Source organism: Nannobrachium achirus (genome assembly GCF_963921795.1).
Source record: "Nannobrachium achirus genome assembly, chromosome: 16".
Classification (NCBI taxonomy): domain Eukaryota; kingdom Metazoa; phylum Chordata; class Actinopteri; order Myctophiformes; family Myctophidae; genus Nannobrachium; species Nannobrachium achirus.
This window is the reverse complement of record NC_137823.1, coordinates 11,068,330-11,084,233: the sequence shown is the minus strand read 5'-3', so window position 1 is coordinate 11,084,233 and position 15,904 is coordinate 11,068,330. Positions and strand designations below refer to the sequence as shown.

General features: G+C 45.2%; 1 pseudogene across 1 annotated transcript in view; it reads left to right on the top strand.

The window, feature by feature from the left end:
* LOC308300130 (intersectin-2-like) overlaps positions 1-15,904 on the top strand; it is a 131,074-nt pseudogene that overhangs the window by 38,625 nt on the left and 76,545 nt on the right. Inside the window, exons 11-14 of the transcript XR_013963377.1 lie at positions 11,276-11,425; positions 12,538-12,678; positions 14,138-14,225; positions 15,267-15,406. The product of XR_013963377.1 is annotated as an intersectin-2-like (transcript). The remainder of the gene's footprint in view (positions 1-11,275; positions 11,426-12,537; positions 12,679-14,137; positions 14,226-15,266; positions 15,407-15,904) is intronic.

The window sequence follows — 15,904 nt, the reverse complement described above, 5'->3', positions numbered from 1 at the left end:
CCAGAAATAATGGTTGTATAAGAGCAGCAACAACACTAATATATCGTCGTTGTCAGGTGGAAACCTTGCATCTACCAAATTTATACTTTCTTTTGCAAAGTAAAGCCCTGCTTCATCATACAAGGCCATCGCACAAAAGTTGTGAAAACAGCAGATCTACAAGCACACAACGCCTCGCACCGCAAGGCATTGTGTGCTTGTAGATCGGCTTTTTCACTAGTTTAAATCATTTTTAACATGATAACTGCAAAACGAACGGTTTTGGACAGATTTTCACTCGACAACGACGATATCTGAACTGTCGCTGGAGTAGCGGGAACGCCACCGTCGCCCCCTGCAATGTTGTGGCCCTCGCCTTGGTACCCTAGACATAATTCGGCCCTTGGGGAAAACTATTTGGGGAACCCTGCCCTATACCCAAGCAGACCCGACATTTAGTGTAGGGTAGGGCCTAAAATGTATGCTTACTAGTCAGTAAGGGCCCAGTTAGGGTCGGGCCTTAACTCTTTAGCCCCTTTTCCTCTGACATGGCCCAACACCACACCACTCCACACCGCCCACTTGCAGGTTTTCCACTACAAGGACCTGGGTAGAGTGGTGTGAAAGTGGTACTAAAGGTGGTACTAAAAAGTATCCAATCCAGAGTAGGTCTTAGCAAGGCCAAACTTCATAATGACTGATCACTCACTGACTTTTCATTTAGACCACCAGGATATAGTTGTAATACATGATAATAGATTCTATTGTGTTATAAGCATTATTATTGTGACCGAAGATCACAGTTTACTATGATACACGTCACAGCTTGTCCGTCCGTGTAGACGTGTACACATTTTTACGGTCTATGGGTTTGCCGCTCTGACATCATGCTCTGATGTCACTGTGATGTCACACTAACAGAATCCCTTTTATGCCCATATATGGAGTTCCTTGATGTCATCTATAAATGCGAGTAGTCTCTGTGAGTCTGTGTGTATGTAATCCGCGTATTGTGTATGATTTTCAAAAATAGCAGATCTAGAAGCTCAGAACGTGTTGTGGTGTCACGCGTCGTGGGCTTGTAGATCAGCTATTTTCACTAGTTCAAGGTCATGGATAGATTGTCACGTCTGCGCATAGAGTCAACCTGGGTCTGCAGACAACACACACACACACACACACACACACACACACACACACACACACACACACACACACACACACACACACACACACATACTTTGAAGAGAAAACGCAGTCTGCTCTCGATACAAGACACATAACCTGCTGTCTGGTGGTGTCTGGTGTATGGTCTCCCAGACAACATGAGCGATCTGTGAGAAGATCCAGTCTGCTTGCTGTCCCAGTTCTCTCTGTGCAGTCCTGTGTTATTCTCTGAAGACTCCAGAATGAATGTTATGAGTTCCTTCTGCAAAGCCTCTATTTTTAGGTTGTTTTGTTCTGTTGTGTTTGTATTTTCTTGGACATATTATTTTCTTGAAATGTAGTGACACAGAGTGGCGTTGCCGGTCGTCAGACCGTCATCAACGCTGGCTATGGACAGTTCCAAAACCTGGCAAAAACATAAAAAAAAAAAAAAAAAAATCTAAATAAATACAAGCTAGGCTATTTTCACTTATACCACAGGTAGTTTCGACGAAGCAATCTAATTGGTTGAAATAGCTATCTACCTGTGGTGATATTGAGCATTATGGAACGGGTTCTCATCAAACAAAGAAATCAGTTGTGCTGGTCGCAACCTGGGGGCATGCATGCAAATCAAAATAGTTAAAATCACTAAAACCATAGAAAGAAGTAAATGAAAACATTTGAACACATCTTTTCTTTTCTCTAATGACTATTAAAATATGAACCCTTGTTGTAAAAAAAATCTTATCCTTTAAGTACTGTTCTCAAGTAAACATATACTAAATGTCCACTGCATGTCCACCGCCGTAGCTTTTCCAGAGGAAGCTAAATGTTTGTCATCTTTGACCCAAAGTCCTGCGCAAAGCAGCGTCACAGAGGAGGCGCGCTGGTGGCCTACTTAACGTCTGGACGGGTCACGTTAAAAATAGTATCGTTGGGGGGGTGGGAGCCTGTTAGCGCACACAGGACATTATGCCGTTTGTGTGAGCGCGAGGACGCGGGTTCGAATCCGACCTCCCCCCGTCTCGTCTCTCCTCCTTCACTGCCCTTGTTGGTTTCCTCTCCCTCCCTCTCTCTCTCTCTCTCTCCCACTCTCCCACTCTCTCTCTCACTGACCTACTGCGACTGAAATAAAGCAAGAAATGCCAAAAATAAATGATAAAAAAGGGGGGTGTGAGTGTGTGGTTGTGAAGGAGAGAGGTGACTGACCAGGGACCAGGGCCAGTATAGGGCTGCCAACCATCTCCTCCTCTTCCTCTTTAAACCATTAACCACTTGAACCCCAGCATGCCTGCTCGGGGGGGAACAATAGCCCGCTTTGCTTGCAGATCTGCTATTTTTGCCAGACCCAGAGGGTCGGCCTACAAAAGGCTTTGTCGGTCGGTCTGTCTGTCTGTCTGTCTGTCTGTCTGTCGGTCTGTCCCTCTTTTCCTCACTGTGCACACACAGGTGACGGCACTCAAGGCAATCAGCCGAGCAAGGGAGGGGCAGATGCGTGTGTGTGTAACACACACACACACACGCACACATACACACACGCACGCACGCACACACGCACACGCACACACACACTATGGGGCTCGAATCGTGACACGGGGACGTTGGTGCGTGCGCGTGCACGCATTCGATTTTATCTGTGTTGTACTGAACGCATGGACTTCTCCTGTAGTTTTTCAATGGCATTTAATAGCATTACACGTAGGCGTCGCTGGCACGCGTAGCTGTGTGTCTTCATTTAAGTGGCCAGGCGGGGTACACGGGGACGCGTTTAATTAGGCGTTTGTGGCGAACGCATGTGTTAACGCACGCATACATCTTTTGGTCATGTGGCCATCATGCGTGAGACGACACGGTCAAATGCAGCGCCGCCATGAACTGTACGCGTGATTGACTTGTTGCTCTGCTCTGGGACGCACGTGTGAGCTGTGTGCCACCCATTTGATTCTCAGCGCTAAACCTGCGTGTGTGTGTGTAGACGTGTATATCAAATAAAACATCCATCCAGAGTCTGGATTCCAGACGTTCATGCGAGCATGCGTTGGTCTGTCACTGTGGGCTGCATGCTCTCTGTGCTCCTTAGGGCTGGCGTAGCAAATTTGCTTTATATAGGCCTATTTGAATTGAGATAAAATACAGACCCTCAAGGACCACCGCGGTGGTCCTTTGGTGAGTTGGTGGTCCTGGTGGTCCTGACTGATTGAGACTATACATATTTCGTTAATTTATTTATATTTATTTATTTAACTGTTTTTGTTTTGTTTGGTGTTCCTAAGTTGAGCCCTTCGGAATGGCTGCCTTCTGGTTATGTTGTCAGTTAAATTGCTTTATTTATTATTAGTTTAGTTCTGTTCAGTTATGTTGTGTTTAGACCTTTATTTCGTTATTTGTTTGTTTTGTTTAGTTATTAATTTCAGCTCTGAGCAGCGGCCTTTTCTTCGTCACAATTTATAAGATCGGTGAGTAGGCCTACAGCCTCCTAGCCTTTAACTGTTAGCAATATATACCCAATGGCCAACGTAGAATGTAGTCATCTTGGTCTCTTGTGATCTTATCATTTATTTATAAATGTATTTTATTTAATTTCAGCTGCTTGCTGTCTGATTGGATTATTCGCCGGAGCGAGCGCCCTGCGGCGGTGCGGCCTCCCGGCGCGGCCTTGCGCCCAGCGCTGGATTTTTGGGACTCTCCAGAGAGAGAGAGAGAGAGAGAGAGAGAGAGAGAGAGAGAGAGAGAGAGAGAGAGAGAGAGAGAGAGAGAGAGATCGTTTTGCTCGCTGTGTATGAAAGGCTCTCTCTCTCTCTCTCTCTCTCTCTCTCTCTCTCTCTCTCTCTCTCTCTCTCTCTCTCTCTCTCTGTGTGTGTTTCAAATGGATGATACGCACGGAGCGAGGAGCGGAGAGAGATAGAAAGGGAGAGAGAGGAGAGAGGAGGGGGGGGGGGGGGGTGTAGACAGACAGATACGTGGTTCTCCTCCTAGTCTCGCCGCTGTTTTAATTATTAGCTTCCAATACTACATTATAGGCCTCTTAATGTAAGGCTACTGCAGCCATGTATTTCATGAGGAGAGCTGGAGAATGGAGAAAGATCAGGGCATTATTACGCAGCGGTCCAGCGGACAGATCACTAGTAGGCTAATATTGCTGTTAAATAGTGTGTTATTTGTCTAATTTGTTAAATTGTCATGATGAGGCAATGCCCAGTGCTCCAATCCACAGTAAAACGAAACAGCTGCGAGCCTGTGACCACTTGTCGCGCTCGTTACACCTCCGTGGTTGCCCTGCGCTAAAAAAGTTGAGATTTCATTCATAGATTCCTCACGCATAACTGCCAAGTATAGGGAATTTAAACATCCCACGAACAAGCTGTGGGTTTGTTTCTTTCTCTCTGTCGTTCTTAATCTTGTTCGCTTTCGCTCTCTTTTTCTCACTTGATCAGGCTATCTCTCTCTCTCTCTCTCTCTCTCTATCTCTCTCTCTCTCTCTCTCTCTCTCTCTCTCTCTCTCTGTGTGTGTGTGTGTGTGTGTGTGTGTGTGTGTGTGTGTGTGTGTGTGTGTGTGTGTGTGTGTGTGTGTGTGTGTGTGTGTGTGTGTGTGTGTGTGTGTGTGTGTGTGTGTGTGTGTGTGTGTGTGTGTGCCGATCATCATCATAGATTCAGAGCCTAATAACTAATATGTAGGCCTACTGGTAGCCTATTTGCTCCGCCTAAAAATAAACACGGAATGCATGCCAAAATGTTGCGTGATGCCTAATCAATGGTTGTTGTGATAATCGATTTGGGTGCACGGTGGTCGCCCGCAGTGAGTGCACCTTCAGGCTGGCTGTGCATGCATTCATTATCATTATTCATTACTGTCTGAAAAGTCATCCAATAAACTGAATAAAGACTACTATGTGAATTGTGAATAACCCTTTACCTTATACTGTCACTGCCGGCCTGCCGCTGTGATGTGATGTGATGCATTTTGAAGGTCCATGAAGAAGTAATCCGTTATTTGGGGTGACCAGAATGCAGGATAGACTATCATTAGTTGGCTGACTGAGAATATAATGCCACAATGGTTTAAGTTATCTAATGTAACTTTGAGAAGCGCAGAGCTGGTCCATTCAGACCAGCTGCGGGACTGCTGCGCTAATTGGGTTAACTCGTTGACCCTATAGCAGGCGCGTACACTTCATTAAGGCGAAAAGGCCGTCGCCTTACATTAATTCTGTAGAAAATGTTAAAAATAGCCCCCAAAGCACCCCCAAGCACCCAAAAGGCCCTGCTAATTTCAAGAATGTCTCTCAACCCCCCTTGCACACTCGCTGGGGAAGGCAGCCAGCCAGTTCTTTGGGATGTAAATTGCTTCTCCTCGCCTTTTCCTCGCCTTTTGTTCCTGTGCGTCTTTTGTTATAATGGTGTTACAGGGCAGGGGAGGAGATTTTGGGCCATTATCACCTCTACCTGGCTGAAAGGTGGGCTACTGTATAAAACAGGCTCTCAGACTATCTCAGACAGATCTTGGGCGCTATTTAATGATGTTTGTCATAGTCAGTCCCAACGGACCCTGATGAAGGCCACTAGTGGCTGAAACGCGTCGGTCGTGTTTTTTTATCTTTGCTGCCATGAATTAAATAAAAGTTTTGCTATTTTTATACTGAACAGAGTTGCCTTGGACCTCTTCTTCGTTCCCCACCTTACCCCATCACTGTTCTTTATACCATGGAATGGAACTAGAATTTTTGTTGTCCTAAGATACACTTACCCTCTCCAAAGAGCACCTGTCTACAGTTTTTTATTGTTACATTCACGGATCCACGCAGCGCTTCTTCTACTTTTATCTAGGCTCTCAGACTAGCCTTGATTCATTACTGACTGAACTCCAACATGGGACCACCAGCTAAGAAGAAGTTCACCCGCTCCAGTTCACCGCCGCCAGCAAAAGCAAGCCGCCTTCTGAAGACCTCCCTGCCGCCGCTTTGGAGCCGCCTTCGCCGCCTTCCGAAGACCTGCCTATAGGGCCTATAGGCCTAGGCCTACTTGCGCTATTCGATTTATAATTGAAAAATGGAAATGCAATGACAGTAGGCCTATTAATTCATTTATCTATCTGTCTGTCTGAGACAGACAGACTGATCATTTTCCCATTGCACACGAGAATTCAGCACCGCAGGCAGCCCCTCATCACAGACAGCGTGTTAAAAGTGGTTGCACTTACAGACTTACTTGCGTATATGAGACAGAAATGGGCCTCTAATATTTGACAATTTGGCCAATGTTTAATTTGTCACGTTAGAAATGTTCAGATACTGCTCTATAGACGTAGACTTTGTTGGTTTGTTTACTGTTGAGTGAGAAAATGGTGCATATTAAGTTAATCATCTGGGGACAAAATAATTTGGGTCCCAACCCACAGGTTGAGAACCACTGGTATAGCTTTCAATGGATCAATTATGCGCGGTCATTATTTGCTTTCAAGGAAAAACAAACAATAGATGTGTGAATTACGCCGGTCATTAGCTCCTGCTGTGACATCAAATGAATATGGTCCACCAATTAAGGATCAAAGCAAAGGCAATTGTGGTGATCGAGGATTTCGGTGTCTGGAGGTTTATGAGTGGAGTTTTTTTTTTTTTTTTTGTGGGGGGGGATTCGACAAGAGATGACTATTTTCTGAGGAGTTGCTCACAGAGTCAGATAAAAGGAAAGTGCCACTGGAGTGAGGAGAAATATTGTATGTATCCTATAGGCTATGCCTAAAATAGAATATTGCAGGCCAAATCGTGGCAAATGGAGACGTTTTACGCGCAGCGAAAGCCTGGGCTGCGAGGAGAGATTGATAGAGCAGAGAGGGAGGGCGAGAGGAGAGACAGCCAGGTTAAGATAGAGAGAGACGTTGAATATACATTAATATCTTGCTAAACTAAGTATAGGCTCTATATAATTTGTCTGGTTTATTGCAGGGTTTAACGCCGCTGGTTTTATTTTTTGATCGCCCGTTTCCGACCGCGATAAGCGCCGCAATTTTGCTGGGGTGCACTGTTGATTTGTATACATTTGAAAACTTGAATTGGGACCAACATTGTGCATCAGTAGGCCTATACCGTTGTTATACCTACATTTTTATGTTAATAATCATTCATAATTCCATTGTTTTTTTGTTTTACCGTGGAGTAAATCTCATGTCTATACTTTGAAAGAAATATGCCAGTTCAGCTGTGAAAGATCACATCTTAAGCCTGGACTTTGTTTAATTTGGTTTCTAATTTAGTGCGTAGACAAAACGATATAAGATAATACAATGTATAAAAAGCATATAAGTAAAGTGTCCCTCTGGGATGAAAGCTGCTGTTGGATGTTTTCTGTCTGGCATCATAACTTAGTTTCGAATACCGTTATGTGGTAGATGTGCGCACAGTGTGTGTTGGGTCACAGGGGACGGGGACGGTGGGAGAGAATTAGAAATTAGTAAAACAGACATTCATTGAGAATTTGAGAAAAGGCCTTCTGAATGTTGATGGGTTTTTGGAGAGCTGTCCAAGAGCCCCAAATTACGCATGAACGAGAAGTAAGCTGCGTTTCAGAGAGAGAGAGAGAGAGAGAGAGAGAGAGAGAGAGAGAGAGAGAGAGAGAGGCCGCCGCTGCAACCCATTTTGTGCCCGACTGCGCGCTTTTTCAATGCACCACCCACATATCAAATGAATTAAACAGAGCAGGCATCACAACCATTGATCTGGCATCACGCATGCTTGCTTGCATGCATGCATGCATGCCGTGATTATTTTTAGGCGGCGAAAATATGAGTTATTATGATGATCATGATTCTTTTTTCTTTTTCTCTCATTTTTTGGTGCACTTTGGCACAACCATTGCTCTACACAGAATGGAAACGACAGTTACCAGACTACCAGTAACTACTCATCGACAGAGGGAGAGGTTCATATGGATACAGCCAAAAGCGACCTTATCATTTAGTTGACAGCGCCATGCAGCCGTTAACTGCTGCTGCTTATTTATTTAGGAAAAGAAACAAATGACAGAAAGAGAGAGAGGGAGAGAGCGATCGATCCACTCAGAGTTCATTTAGGCCTACGTGTATATTCGTTTTTCCAGAGGGGCGATTTGGTTGCAGCAATAGGCCTACATAACTTAGCGCAAATGTGTGCATGTGCGTGTGTGTGCGTGCGTGTGTGTGTCAGTGTGTGCGTGTGTGTCCAGAAACGTTTTGGAAACGCCACCTTAATTGTCTTCTTGGCTTGCGATCATAAATAGCCTACGAATAACGAAACCACAGCAAAATATCCTTCATCAGATAAATTAAGGGGACTGGAGTAAAGGGATATAAGAAATTGTCCATTTTAGAAGTAGGCCTATTTAAGCCTTTTTAAGCACTTGTATATGGAGCGATTGGAGCCTATTAGGCTATCTTATAGGCCCATGGGCCGCCAGGCGCACACATATGGATTGTTTATGTGATGATGATAATGATATAGGAATAGGACTAATGCAACAGCGCGACAATAGGTGCATTTCATTGACCAATCTGATCTAAAGACAGACAGACAGACAGACAGACAGACAGACAGACAGACAGACAGACAGACAGACAGACAGACAGACAGACAGACAGCGTCGTGCACAACTGTGCGACTTGTCAGTAGCTATATATTCCATGTCCATCAGTTTTGGGCCGACGATAGGCTATCATTTGATAACAAGACAGACCCCAGCCAAACTGCGAAAAATTGCCGATCTACAAGCTCACAACGAGGTGTGTCTACAGACTACACAACATGCATGCTTGCGAGTTTGCAGATCTGGTGAGCTACCCCAAGGCATACTATAAAGCTTTGATTAGATTAGATTAAATAAGCCATGTCACAGTGACCCATTGTAATTTGGCAACTTTTTTGAGCCTATTGTTAAATCAAGTAGGCGTATAGACTATATTTATTGCTCCTAATAATTAACAAATTAAGCCAGCAATATAGCCTACATTACAGCTACGTGATTTCATCTGTTCTGTAGGATATTATTCAATCATTAATGCGGGGAATGGCGCGTCGTTGCTGTCCGTGGCTCCCCGGGGCTCCGGTGGGCCTGGCAGGCTGGCCCAGGTGCCCACTGAACGGCGGGGTGACAGGCGGTGGTCCGCGGGGCCGGGGGACCACTGGATGAAGCTCCGATGCTGCCTGGGTGTTGGCGCCGCCTCGGTGGACGCACAAAGCCTTATTTCTCGGTCAATTCTCAAGGGATTTTTCTAATTTTAAGTACTGTATATCTGTGAAGTGTCTGAATACAGTGTATATAGGCCTAAATGCTTTAATTGTCCCTCCATCAAACCATCAAGCTTGAAGTACAGGAATAATACTAGGCCGTTACAAGATTGCGTTGAGAGAGAGAGAGAGAGAGAGAGAGAGAGAGAAAGAGAGGGAGAGAGAGAGAAAGAAAGAAAGAAAGAAAGAAAGAAAGAAAGAAAGAAAGAAAGAAAGAGAGAAAGAGAGATGGGGGGAGATGCACATAAACTCATTCCTTTTTTTTCTTCTTCTTCTTCCACCCCTATGAACTGCCGCTCTACGCACAGCTGAATCGTTCGCTTATAGAAGCAGCGGCCGCGCATTGCTTTTGCAAAAATAGAAGGGCTTTTTTTTCCAGTCAGTGCCATCCTTTTTTTTTTTTACATGACGGGTCACGCGTACCATAGTGGAACCATAGTGGACATTTACATGACGTGTCCACGCGTACCAATGCAGGGCAATCGTGTGCGCCGGAGTGCCACTGGAGCAGAACTAACGCATGCACACACGCATGCATATCTAAACAAAAACCATGCTGCACAAGATGCGTAGCAACGTTCAGAAGGCATTAAAAAAGCTTCATACACACACACACGCGCACACGCACACGCACACGTGCACACGCACACGCACGCACGCACGCACGCACTCACACGCACGCACGCACGCACGCACGCACTCGCACGCACGCACTCGCACGCACGCACTCACACACACACACACACACACACACACACACACACACACACACACACACTCTCATAGTGTGCACACACAGGTGACGGCACTCAAGGCAATCAGCCGAGCAAGGGAAGGGAGGGGCAGATGCGTGTGTGTCACACACACACACACACACACACACACACACACACACACACACACACACACACATAGTGTGCACACACAGCTGCACCCCTTCCTTGCATTCTGATTTTCATTGCGGGTCTGGCAGAACCAGGTGACCTGGTCTAGTTGGAGAAGAGAAGTGCAGTTGTAACTTGGGGCTGTTTGAATAAGGGCTCGTACACAACACACTGCAAGATATTGCATTGTGTACTTCGTTTTGTCTGCGATTCAGGGGCCGCTGTGCTCGATAGGCTTGATAAGCCATGTGACATCATCATCATACCAGGAAGTTATGCGGGAACGCCTACTGAGTGGCAAAAAACTACTTTCTGGCCTTGACAGCCCATACATCCAAACAGAAAAGTCCTATCTGATTGCATTAATCAACATTAAACAATGTTGAACTCACTTTGCCATTTGCCATTCACTTAATGCATGCATATATACCCTCTATTATGACAGCCGATTTGTTGCTACCATCAGGTTGCAAGTTACCATGAAAAGCTCCACTGGCTGTCTGTCTGTCTGTCACGTCACGTCACATCACATCACATCACATCACATCACATCACATCACATCACATCACATCACATCACATCACATCACATCACATCACATCACATCACATGCACAAACACTCCTTGGATGGCAAACCACAACCTCCGCCCCTGATTTCTCACATGGCCTACCTAGCGCCACCTCAGGCCGATTTTTGCACATTTTTGGACACTGCTCCTACAGATTTTGCCCTAAAATCACGCAAAGCGGTACACAGTATCTCTAAAGTCATGTCATCAACATGGATCTGGCCCCTTTTCGGATATTCCCTCCTGATTGGCTACGGCTGCCTTCTAAAGTTTGTGTTTGTGCTTATCTCCTGATTAGGGAGTCTTATTGGTAGTGCAAAATACTTAATAATGATCTGATGAATCCCCGACCACTTCCATATCCTGCCTTAAGTCTCTCTCTCTCTCTCTCTCTCTCTCTCTCTCTCTCTCTCTCTCTCTCTCTCTCCCCCGTGCAGGCGGCCAGGCAGGAGCAGGAGCGTCGTCAGAGGGAGGAGTGGGAGCGAGGGAGGAGGGAGGAGCTGGAGAGGAGGAGAGGAGGAGAGCAGGAGGAGATCTCTGTCCTCCGAGCCAAGAAGAAGAGCCTGGAGATAGAACTGGAGGCAGTGGTGAGACTGGTGCTCACACACACACACGCACACACACACACACACACACACACACACACACACACACACACACACACACACACACACACACACACACACACAGACGCGCACGCACGCACGCACGCACTCACTCACGCACGCACGCACACACACCACACACACCACACACACACAGTCTGGAGATAGAACTGGAGGCTGTGGTGAGATGCACGCACACACACACACACACACACACGCACAAACAGTCGCACACGCACAGGCACGTGCACACATAGACAACAAAGGGGGCTTGAGCCCGTGCCCTTTTTACCCGACTGTAAAAAGTGCCCTCTCTAGACCATGAATGCAGTTTTCACTATGGTGAAAGAAATGCAAACGCCCCTCTTTCCATGCCATACCTGAAGGCAGCATTCAAGAGAATCGCCTAGTCCAAACTCTCCTGAACTTGAACGCAGCGTCTTATGTTGAAAGCATTGCCCTCTCTGTGTAGAAATCTTCTTTTTTTTTCTTCTTTTTTTTAAGATTTGTTTTTGGGCTTTTATGCCTTTTATTGATAGGACAGTAGACTGACAGGAAATGGGGGAAGAGATGGGGAGTGACACACGGCAAAGGTCATCCAGATCAGGAATCGAACCGGCGACACCGCCAGGCATCCATGCCTATGTGGCAATGCCTGAAGTGGTATGCGCCTGGACCAGTAGGCCAGCGGTCGCCCTTGTAGAAACCCATTCTGTTACTACACATCTCCAGTATTCACAAAATAATTATGCTTAGTTCAGTGTGGTATCAAGTACCGAAAATAGCCGACCTCCAAGCTCACAACGCATCGCAGCGCGACGCGTTGTGAGCTTGGAGGTCTGCTATTTTCAATATTTTCACCAAAGGCCCTTTCAGAAATGTCAGCCCCTGCCTCTCTAGCATTCTATGCACGTCCCTACACACACACACACACATACACACACACACACACACACACACACACACACACACACAGACACACACACACACAGACACACACACACACACACACAAGCTTGCGCGCACAACACACACACACACCTGCTGTTGTAGTGCAGTGCAGTGAGTTGTTGTCATAATCTCTGGTCTCCCAGGGCAACAAGCACAAGCAGATCTCGGACTGCCTCCGCGACGCCCAGAGCAAGCGGCGCATCCAGAGGGCGGAGCTCGACCTGACCAATCAGAAGAGAGACGCTCGCATCTCGGAGATCAACACGCTGCAGCTGCAGTTTGAGGTCAGCGCCAACGCAACCGTGTGATGTCACTTCCTGGAGTACTCTACTTAACTTCACCCCTTCACCCCTTTTCAACCCATCTTCATAATTAACACATGACATTGGATGCCTAACTCAAATTATTTGGATATTCAGCGCTATTGTACTTTTACTCCACTACATTTATTTGAAAGCTTTAGTTATCCGTTACTTTGCTGGTTTAAATTATAATATTATAAAACATACATAATTAAACCACTTTAGCCCCTTGCCACACATTTTATACCTTGGCTGTTTGAAAATAGCCGATGTACAAGCTCACAACGCGTCGCATCGCGACGCGTTGTGAGCTTGTAGATCTGCTATTTTCAAATATTGTGTACTTTTGCTTTTGGTACTTTAAGTACATTTTGATGACAATACTTTCTTACTTTTTTTACTCAAGTACCTTTTGAATTCTGGACTTTTACTAACAGAGTATTTCTAGATTGCAGTATTGATATTTTTACTAAAGCATTTGTGTTGGCCAGTATAGGGCTGCCAACCATCCATTCCTCTTCCTCTTTAAACCATTAACCACTTGAACCCCATGCATGGCTGTTCTGGGGGGAACAATAGCCCGCTCTGCTTGCAGATCTGCTATTGTTGGAGAAGAACAAAAGAGAAGAAAAGAAAAAAGCAGTCCAAGTGTCGTTTCACCAAAGGCCCTTTTTTGAAATGTCATCCCCTGCCTCTCTAACATTCTCTGCACGTCCCTGCACACACAGCGCCACCATTCACCTACGCTTTATTTTGAAGAGCCCAAAAGAGCCCCGGAAGACACATCTTACTTTTTTGAAGCGGTGAAAGCCGCTTCCAAGGAGTGGCTTTGTGTGTCCCACGTCCATATATGGTCATTTCAGTCCAGAATGAACAGTTTTTTTCAAAAACAAAATGTGCGTCCCATGTCCATATATGGTCATTTCAGTCCAGAATGAACAGGTTTTTTCAAAAACAAAATGTCTGTCCCATGTCCAAGTCCATATATGGTCATTTCTGTCCAGAATGAACAGGTTTTATCAAAAACAAAATGTCTGTCACCTCATGTCCATATATGGTCATTTCAGTCCAGAATGGACAGGTTTTATCTGTCCCGTACGTCCAGAATATGTGTGTAGTGTCCTTCCTGGTCTGATGATTGGATACTTTGAGGATTGGTCAAGCTTCACATGACAATTCGGCCCTCCAGATAAAATCATTCATTCATTCATTCAGAATATAAAGAATGTACAGATCACAGAGTTCATAACTCTAGAACACATAGAATAACAGTTCACCGCTTCACTTCGAACCGAGGTTTGATTTTTTAAAATGGAGTTTGGTTTGTTTACTTTCGGTCGCGAAACTAAAATCCCAGTTTAGCGGTGAACAAGACCGGCTCTCTGCCTTCTCTGCGTTATTTGCACCTTATTCAGTGTTGATGTTTTGTTTTATTTTGAAGGAGTGGCAGAGGAAGCTGTCCCTGTTGATGCCGGAGCAGCAGAGGTTGAATGAGAGACTACGCATCATGGACATGAAGAAGATCTCCTGTGGGTATTAACTAGTATAGTAGGATGTACTAGGATAGTTTAATGGTGTTAATTAAAAAAGAAAAAAAAAACTAACAATCTGCCCGACAAAGCAAAGATGTGTGTGTCGGGTGTAAACCTTGCATGTACAAAACCATATATCTAAAAAGCTAGATGTCTCATTCACCGCTGCAGTTCATTGGAGCGACGTGTAACAACTGCAAAAACCGAGGGAACGCTGCCAGTCAAAGTGACTACTGGCCAATCACAGCGCGTCTTTTCCGGGACTTATCAGTTCAATTCAACAGAGCTTTATCGGCATGTTTTCCATCCAGTTACTGATGTCGCGCCGCTCAGCTGTTCTTACAGGCTGTGTACGAAAAGACTCGTCCCACACCTGCCGCCGATTGGCCTACCAACAACTACCAACGACAATATAGAATGTAGAATGTAGAAATAGAAATGTGAAAACAAGGTTTTTGCCCAACAGCAATACATTATGTAGTCACGCACGCACACGCACAGTTAATACGCAGTTAGTGTAATTGCGACCATAGTAGTAGAAACTAGAGAAATTGCAATTTGGGAAATTGCGAGTGTGGTTGCCTAAAAAGTTACTCACTATATATGGTGTTTCCCATTCAAAGTCAATGGGAAAGGTCAGATACCTAAAAGTTACCTTACTATATATGGTGTTTCCCATTCAAAGTCAATGGGAAAGGTCAGATACCTAAAAGTTACTCACTATATATGGAGTTTCCCATTCAAGTCAATGAGACTAAGAGTTGTAAAAACTGCAAAATTCCCCAGAGTAATAATGTGGTTGCCCTGGCAACCACACTAATAATTGGTTTTATCGTTGATTGACGGTCATGCTCTGACATCACTGTGATGTCAGGGTAACCACACTAACAGAATCCCTTTTATGCCCATATATGGAGATCCCTGTCTGTAGAACCAGCCACACTGGTTAGACTGACATGTCTAGTCTATAGGTTAGTACGACTAGTATACAGTACGTCATCCAGTCTTTGACCTTTTGACCCTGTCCCCCGGTGACAGCGGTGACCGTGACCTCGGTGACGGGCAGCGTGACGGAGAAGGGTGTGGCGTGTCGCAGGCTGAAGGAGCAGCTGGACGCGCTGGAGAGGGAGACCACCAGCAAGCTGGAGCAGATGGACCAGTACCAGCAAGAGATCAAGGTATGGACATTACTATAGAGAGATGGAACTGATACTGATGAATTCCAAATTATTTTCAAATTATTCAGAGGAAACCCCTGGACTGGCTTCATGGAACCCACTTTGGGGAGATCCTGGTCTAGACCAAACACTGCTGCACAAAAGTGCATGTATCTCCTAATCTAACTTTTAAATCACGTTCATGTTTAAAACGTGGCCTTCTCTACCGTCCGTTACAAAAGCAGTGAGGCCCGCGATTGTCCGTTTTCAGTCCTGGGTGAAAGAAAATACTCAAATTACATTTTCTTAGATTACTTTCTCCATTGAGGAAAACAGCTAAAATGGCTGGTTAAATCTTGAATAATCGTGGGCAGCTGGTGTGTTAAAAACACCTGTTTGAAAGTGAAATATGCTTTTAATCTCTTATCAGTGCATTAAAGGACAACTTTAGTTTTTTACAACAAGGGTTTATATTTTAGATTCTAATTAGAGAAAAGTAAAAGTGAGTTTTAAAATGTT